The sequence below is a fragment of the Talpa occidentalis genome, unplaced genomic scaffold, assembly GCF_014898055.3.
Source record: "Talpa occidentalis isolate TD23 unplaced genomic scaffold, MPIMG_talOcc4v2.1, whole genome shotgun sequence".
In the NCBI taxonomy this organism is placed as follows: Eukaryota; Metazoa; Chordata; class Mammalia; order Eulipotyphla; family Talpidae; genus Talpa; species Talpa occidentalis.
Genome location: NW_026555331.1, coordinates 134,894,901 through 134,903,883, shown reverse-complemented (window position 1 = coordinate 134,903,883; position 8,983 = coordinate 134,894,901).

Below are 8,983 nucleotides of genomic sequence, written 5' to 3'. Positions count from 1 at the left end.
CTGCCACCCACTGCTCCCCTCAGCAGTGTATTTCATTGGTCTGCATGTTCTGTTCCCCACTCTGGCTCTGGTGAATCCTCTCAATCTCCCGCACTTCTGACTGTACCCAGTGCTTGTATAAATAAAAATAAATAAATAAATAAATAAATAAATAAATAAATAAATAAATAAATAAATCTTTAAAAATAAAAAAAAAAAAAAGATGACCTGAATGAGCCCTCCTGCAAAAAATCCCATTTCATATAAGCACACTAAGTATATCCAGGATAATTTTATGTTAATGATTAATGACCCCAATCCCAAATGAGGTCACACTCTGAAGTAACTGGCATTAGGATTTCAACATATTGAGGGGACAGGAGAGGGTGGAGAAGAACATATAATACAACCCATAAACCCATTTTTAACTAAAAACTGAAGAAATAGTTTGTTATTTATTATAATTAAGGTTACTGGAGAATTTCCATATTATTGACTTTAATGTGCACTCAAAATATTTCAGTTGAGTTCAACTGAATTCAGTTGAAACAAAATTAAAGTTTAATTCAGGGGGGAAATTCAGAACACAAGGTGTTTTAAATATCTGAACTCAAATTATTAATGAAAATATTTTGCTATCTAAGATCAAACAAACAGGCACATGAAATTGTTAACATTCAAAATTTTGAACAACTGATTTATTTGATTTGTCTTGTCTTAGTTTCCCTGGAACTTCCCAAACTTGCTTCTTATTCCCTAAATCAGTACTTAAGAATAAAAAAAGTATAATAAAGGGCCTCCCCGGTGGCGCAGCGGTTGAGCGCTGGGTTGCGAAGCTGCCCGCAGTCTCTGCGGCGCCGGTTCGATCCCTGGCTGCTCCCCGGCCACCGGAGGAGGGTCCCACATGGCGCGCAGACCTCTCCTGGCGCCCGCTGCTCCCTCGGCAGTGTACTTCGGTCCTTCTGCCTGCTCTGCTCCCCGCTCTGGCTCTGGTGAATTCTCTCACCCTCCCGCGCTTCTGACTGTACCCAGTGCATGTATAAACAAAAACAAACAAACAAATAAATAAATAAAACATGCCTCTATAAAAAAAAAATATAAAAAAAAAAGTATAATAAAATTGAAAATCACTCATTTAAATAATATTCATGAAGTTTCTTTACTATAGAATTTATCACAGATTTTATCAGTTAATACTAAATGTGTATTAAATGAGAACTAGGGGCCTCCCTGGTGGCACAGGGGTTAAAGACACAGCTCTATCAAGCTATCAGCAGCTACTGCAGGACAAGTTCAGTCCCCAGCAGGCCAGGGAGCTACCCACATGGCACAGCATGTCTCGCCCTCTGCTCCCCTTCACAGTGTATTTCAGTAAATCTGTCTGTTCTGCTCCCCACTCTCTGGTGAATCCTCTCACCACCCATTCCACACCTCTGGTCTACACCCCAGTTCCTATATGCATAAATAAATCTTTTTAAAAATATAAATTAAAAAAATGAGTACTAATTTATTAGTTTTAAGAGCTTGACATGGTATGTATATTTACCAAACATTTAAATACAGAACAAATTTCTCAACTTGTGTTGTTTTGCTTTGTGTACTGGCCTCTCACAAAATGTGTTGGGAAAATGTGGCCTTAATTGTATCAACAATATTCACCTTATATAGTGATTCACTCTAATCTTCTTACTGTTGGTAATTCAACCACAAAAGCATATCTTTTACCCCGGATTTATATTTATTTAAAAAAGTTTCAAAATTTAATAGCAATTTGGATTCTTCCTTCTTGTATACTTTATATGCAGTCCAATAATCTAATCAAGTCCTCTCACATTTTCTTTAAAATTATAGTTTATGGGGCCTCCCTGGTGGCCTAGGGGTTAAGTCTCATCACTATCATGCTATCACCTCTGTGGCATGAGTTTGATCCCTGGCTGGGGAGGTGACCCACATATGGTGCAACAGATCTCTCTTGTCTCTCCCATTACTCCTCTTAGCAGTGTATTTCAGTAGATCCACATGTTCTGCTCCCCACTCTGTCTCTGGTGAATCTTCTCACCCCCTGAAACTCTGGCCCTATATCCCAGTTCTTCTATAAATAAATAACTATGTAATTCTAAAAAAAAATATATATAGTGTATCTTTTTCCCTTCAGTCTTCAAAAAGAAATGTAATGCAACTATCTCATACTTATTTCCTTATCCCCAATTTCCATACAGTTCATTATGTCTAAACTAACCATCCTTGAATACAACTCTCATCACATTAAAGGAGAAATTAAAACAGCTCTTTACTAAAGTTTATCTCATGGAAAAATAATTAGTTAACCATTAATAACTGGTAGTTCACTGAATGACTAAGATTAGCAATTATTGCCTCCTCGTCACCCTTTGATTTTATCCTGGAGCTAGAGTAGAACAAAGAATCAAACACGTCCCAGCAAATCCCTTAGAAGTCCAAAAAGTTTCCCTCTAACTTCTAACTTTTCATTCCCGGGACATCAGTGGTCACTGCCTACAACGAGAGCCCTACCATTTCTTCTCATGTCTCTTTCCTCCTTTACACACCAGGACACCTCTGAAGTTGCCATTACATGACCGTCAACCGAAACTGGATTCATTTCTCTAAATGTCCTCCTTAAATAACCTACAAAGGATTTTAGTTGTTCTCTTAGCTGCCCTGGGCTGCTACTTCCCTGGGTGGCTTACCTCACAAATATTTATTTTTCACCATTCTGGGCCCTGGAAATTTGAGATCAAGGTCCAGGTTCCGAAAGAGCCTATTCCTTCTTTGCCTTTGTCCTGGCTCCCGTCCAGAGAGCTTCTGAATCATTTCCAATTTGTTATCTCCTGATGGGAATCATGTTTTGCTCAAATAAACTCAACATTGTTAACATGTCGTGGTTTGTCTTTTAACATATGGATATGGGGAGTGGTGGAGGGTGCAAAACATTCTGTCCATGAATTTGCCATGTCTTCAGAGTTCTTTTTGACTTCTTCACAAAAGGAAAGATCAATTTGCCACAGTGACATCATGTGATAGTTTTTCTATAACAAAGTTTTTTTTTTTTTTTTGACAAGGCGACAGCCAGCTTATCTCTCACCAGAAAAAAAAATGAATTGTGTAAATTTAAATAATACCCGAGTGCTTATCAGAAGAAATTCCCACAGCAGCATTTCTGTTCCCTCCAACAGTTTTCTCATACCAACACATGGACATATTACTGGGGCTCTGCTGGTTTCTAAGGTTTTTTTTTTAGTTGCCTTTAGATTTTAATGCTATAACTGTAGTCATAGATCCTGTAGTCCTTACAATCCTGAATTGCTATATCCTTCCCTTGTTGCAGTTCTCATTATTACTATGGTTTCTGTCGCAGCTATGCCAAGAGAAAGGCTAAGGACTTTAAAATACAATAAGTCAATGAAAGTTTTACAGTAGTTTACATGACAAAAGATAACAGGAAAATGACTTTATCACGTGCATGTGGTAATACAGGGAAACTAAACATAGATGACCTAAAGTCATGCTCAAATTTTATTGCTAAATCACTTCACTTCATTAGCACCAGGAAATACTTTCCTGTTTCCCAAGCTCTGTAATAGAATTAGATGACCAACTAGAACAGACTTAATTATCATTAAGTGCTAAAGTTATCTTAGGGGCCTCCCTGGTGGCTCAAGGAGTTAAGATGCAGCACGATAAAGCTACCCGCAGCCACTGCAGCACTAGTTCAATCCCCAGCCAGGGAGGTGACCCACATGGCGCAGCAGACCTCTCCTGACTCGCCCGCTGCTCCCCTCAGCAGTGTACTTCAGTCAAGCCACCTGTTCTATTCCCCACTCTGCCTCTGGTGAATCCTCTCACCCCTCACATCTCTGGCCTGTAACCCAGTTCTTGTATGCATAAATAAATAAATCTTTAAAAAAAATTTGCTTAACTAAGATTTATGACAGATGAAAAAATATTCCCTAAACCACACTATCAAATGGCATTAACCTTTGTTGTATATTTTCTCTATTGCACATGAGCCTGCAATTTCCTCCTTCCTCCTTAATGCCCCTTTCCACCTTTGGGAAAATCAAATTTAATTTAAATACCAGGAGGCAGGGACTTAGGAAATCAAGGTAGGAGTGCACGCAAGGTGAGACTGGAATACATAAGGGTCACGCTATGGAGAATATACACATTATACCAGGATTAGAAAGCTCATGTGGTTATTGGATGCTAATTGAGACAGAAGAGTAAACTACCTGCAATCAGTATGGATTTTAGAATGATTACTCTGATTTTCAGAGGATGAGTAGTATATGACAGAGAAATACAGGAGGTCACGGTGAATATTCAAGTAAGAAATTTTCATTTCTTATAGAAAAACCATGTGATTTCACTTAGGTGGTAGACAAAGAAACAAAACAAATGAACTAACAAAACAAAACAAAGCTTTATACTATAAGAGCAAATTAGTTGTTATCAGAAAGGAAGGGGGTGGGTAAATTGGGTGAAAGGGGTCAATTTTATGGTGAAAGATAGAAACTAGACTGCTATGGTGAACATAAGGTAGTATATAGAGATGTTGCCATAGAAGGCGGTACACCCGAAATCTGTATGTTATGATCAAGCTTACTTCAATTAAAAAAGATAATAATGCTGCTATAAACATTTGCAAAAGGAAAATGTTGAGAGTCTGGTGTAAGTTTGCAGCTGAGTGGATAGGAGAAACTTATTTGGCTAGTTGGTTTTGGGTTCTTACCTGATAAGACAGAAGAGCACAGGAGAGGCTATTAGTCGATAAGTAGTAACAGATGAAACAAGCCATCCTCATCTTTTCCTCCCTCTCTTCCCTTCTATTTCTTTATATTTTTATATAACATTTTGTCGTAAAGCCTGGAAATGTCAAGATGACAGAATTGCCACATGTACAGACTTCCTATGGCTTTATTGTAGTCTTTATATATTAGATGCTCACATGACTTATTTATCCCAATTTTCATTTTAATAAACATTCATTTGGCAGATGTTGCCTTGCCTTCTGTTTTAAAGTGTTTTGTAGATATTGAGTGATATTTAAAGACCAAAGTTCTCAAACAACCTTGTAAAGTAGTGGCTTAAGGTGAAGAGGGGTTGAAGGAGCCCCTTCAAGTTGTCTGTAAAGGAATCTGACTAGCCCTGAGCCATCCAAGTGCACAGAGATTGGGGGGTGCATGGAGCGGAAGTAAAGTGCCCTGGGCCCTTTGTTTGGCTCAATCCATGAAAACTGCAGTTGTCCAAGGATATTCTAATTAGCACACCAATCCTAAGATTTTCACAATGGAAAGGCACAAAACAACTTCTATGCATTGGTAAATGCAAATTAAATGGCTTTAGGAGCCATCTGCACACAATACAGTTCTCCACAATGTCAATCTGCTCCCAAGAGGAAATGACAGGATTTAAAGATTAGTACTTGGGCTTCCCTGGTGGCGCAAGGGGTTAAGCACAACATTATGAAACAATTGGCAGCCTCTGCAGCCTAAGTTCCATCCCCAGCTGGCCAGGAAGGTGAATCCCACATGGCACAGCAGACCTCACCTGCTTCGCCCACTGCTCCCCTCAGCAGTGTATTTCAGTAGATCTGCCTGTTCTGCTCCCCACTCTGTCTCTGGTGAACCCTCTTACCCCCAGCATCTCTGGCCTGCACCCCAGTTCTTGTATGCATAAATAAAAAATATTAAAAAAAATAAAGATTGGTACTGGTACATTCCAGATCCTGGGGTCAGAAAATAAGAACAGGCAGTCTTTCTGAGCAAGACTCACAGTCTATATTTTCCCCAAGCTCTATTATCTTCCCTCAGACTAGGTTTCAGAGTGTGTATTTTTAGGAGGAGAGGTAAGACACCCCTCCTAATTGCACCTTGCAGGAAAGCACTAAGATCAGAACTATATTAAGGACACTTTTCCAGGAGGTTACAGACATGCTGGGTTTAGCCCCAAATTTAATGACTTTGAACACTTTCCTCGATCCCTAATCTTCTACCCCAGAAAATATGTACATGAACTGACACTGAACCTCTTACCAACCAACGTGGCACAATTTACCAACCTCCTGGGAGTTGTAACAAGGGACAGTCCTGATGCCTGACCTATTTCCACATAGTGCAAACAAAAAGTGAAAAATCCATTTAGCCAATTGCTTACAGAAGTGCTAATAAGAGGGAAGGATTTAGTAGTAGAATATCTCCTAGACTATTTTCTACATGCCCTTTTTAGCTGTTAAGAGATCCATATTAATCCAAAAGCACTGTCATAGATAAATAGCCTCATATTATTATATCATCTAATAAATGATAACTACAAACATAACACATAAATCTATATAAGTAAATTGTTTATATTAGTCTGCGGGTTCTTTCGACTACTTTGCATGGTATATTATTAACTGATTTATGCAGTTGAACTCACATTTTTTAATAGACAAACATATCCTAATATGCTTAAAATTTTCAAAGAAAAATTTGTAAGCCTTTCAGATTTCAAATGTCCTTGGTATTGTAACAGGGTGGTCCCCAGGAAAGGGGGAGGTTTCCTGCCCCCCCCAAGGGAGGGTGGAGCTGAGCAGGAATTAAAGAGAAGCTGCAGAAGAGACTGAGGAAGGAAGCAGGATGGAGCCAGGAGACCTGGAGGAGGCGCATGGAGCCTAGAGACACCACGTGAAGAAACGGCTTGTCTTTAAGTCCTGGACTAGGTGGACACAGATGTGGGTGAGACCCATGGGGAGGTGACAATGGCAGCTTTTATCTTGATGTTGATTTTGCTCTTTTCCTTCTGGGCTTGTCTGGTTGTTTCTGACCCTTTTCTGTGGGTCCCCACTGGAAGATGCTTTAGACTTGTGGCAGGCTTTGGGGCCTTGCTCTGGGCCAATCCCATATGGATGGACCTTTACCACGAGGGGACGGGTAACTTTGGGTGCTTCATTTAGAACTAGACTCTTTGCCTTACCTGTATTGTTTACTAGTTTTATTAAAGTTCCTTCCCATTAAAGTCTCCTATGTTTTGTGTTGATGCGGCGGATGGCAGAACCCATTTAGAATAGGCAGGTTTGCAGGGTTTGGGCTGCCCCTCTCCCTGTCCTATAACAGTTTCTTCTTGACATTCAGTGGCCCCTAAGGAATGGTTACGTTAGCATGTTATAGCAGCACACTTTTATAATATGCCCTATTATAAATTGTAGAGTACAGATATGGTTTAACTCTGAGAAAATTAATTATGAAAAGAAAGCAAAAAATATCAAATTGAAGTATTTTGATATACTTACTACTGCAATTAAATATTATTTTAATGCAGGTATTGTTAGGGGGAAAAGGATGTCCTAAAGCTTATTCCATACAGGCTTTGTAGACTCCACCCCCCACTCCAGACCAAAGCCAAAGACACTGGGAACTCCAAATCCCATCACCACCAAAGGGAAGGTGGCTGGGACCTGAGGGTGGGGTTAAGCAGACAGGTGTGGTATAAAACCAGACACGTGGGCTTTGGAGGGGATCCCCCATTTTGGCTCTCCGCCAGCTTGCAGCGTTGGGCCAGCTCTGAGAGTGCCTTTGGGTTTCCAGGTCAGCGGATCGGGTAGGACACATTAATGACTTTATTTCCCTATTTTCTCCCTGAGTTGTACTTTTCCTTATTTCCTTTTCCCTTGTAAATAAACCATTTATTAACCTTTGTGTGTGTCTGCAGTGGAGTATTAATAAGTCCCTTTTAAGCGTGCTGGTGAGGACCCACAGCCAGGCAACCCATTTTATTTTATATCGGGGTTGCCCTATAACAGTATGAGTTCAGGTTTAGAACTAGGGAAATTGCTTATATTTGTGAAAATATTACAAATCTTCTGGGAACCCCCATCCCTGGCTTAGAAAGTCAGAAAGCAAAGCCATCTATCTACAAAAGCTTTAGGTCTGAGCCATCTCACTTCCTGTTCTGTGAAGCAACCTTGAAGGAATCTGATGCCTGTGGGTAAAAGAGTTTTTCAAACCCCACTAATGGGGCCTCCCCTGGTGGCGCATTGGTTGAGCGCTGGGCTGTGGGGCTGCAGCAGGTCCGTTCCCCAGCCATCAGCGGGCGAGGGTCCCACCAAAAAAAAAAAACCCAAAAAACAGAAACAAAAAACCAAAAAACCCACTAATAAGCAAGGAGCCAGATAAGGAAGATTTAAACAATGAGTACCTAGCCTTTCCATCTCCACAATGCTTTCTTCCCTGATCAGAAATCAGACTCCAGTTAACTGCCCTCCTTTACAAATAGATAACATTAACACTTCTTTAGGTCAAGATAACTTGGGAAATCAAAAGATCTAAGCCTATGGACAAAAAACAGAAGCCCCTCCTCTACCCTTGTCAAGAACACCTTTTTTTTAAGTCAAACATTAACTTTTCCTCTCTCTCTCTCTCTATCTATATATATATACGGTTTATATGTGTGTTTATGTGTGTGTATATCTATATAGGTATATATGTATATGTATATATATATATAAACCAAATTCAAACTTTTGATTGCTAGAACAGTTCTCACAAAGTAAAATCTGTCAGACAGCTTCCAGGTCAAATCTTCACTTTGTTTGTCTAGTAAACAGTATGGAGAGTCCTCAAAAAATCAAAAATAGGAATTCCATAGGATTCAGTTATTCTAAGTATTTACTCAAAGAATACAAGACTAGTTTGAAGAGATAAATGCACGCAGAATGCCATCATGTGAGCCTCAGGTCAAAGAAAATAATCCTCTTTGGTTAAATATGAACCATCGCTTCTTCCCTTTAATATTATCCTTCACACAAGTGAGATGAGGCAAGGCTATTTAAGCAAGACTTTGCAAGTGATTAATAAAAGGAACATAAATTCACAAAATAACTTGAAACTATATAATTTGGGGGTGCAGTTACCACCGCTCCCTATGTTTAGGCCTTGTGTCCACGTGGAGGGGCTGACAACGGCAGTCTGCAGCTAAAGAGCTAATGTCTAATCCTCTGCCTCTT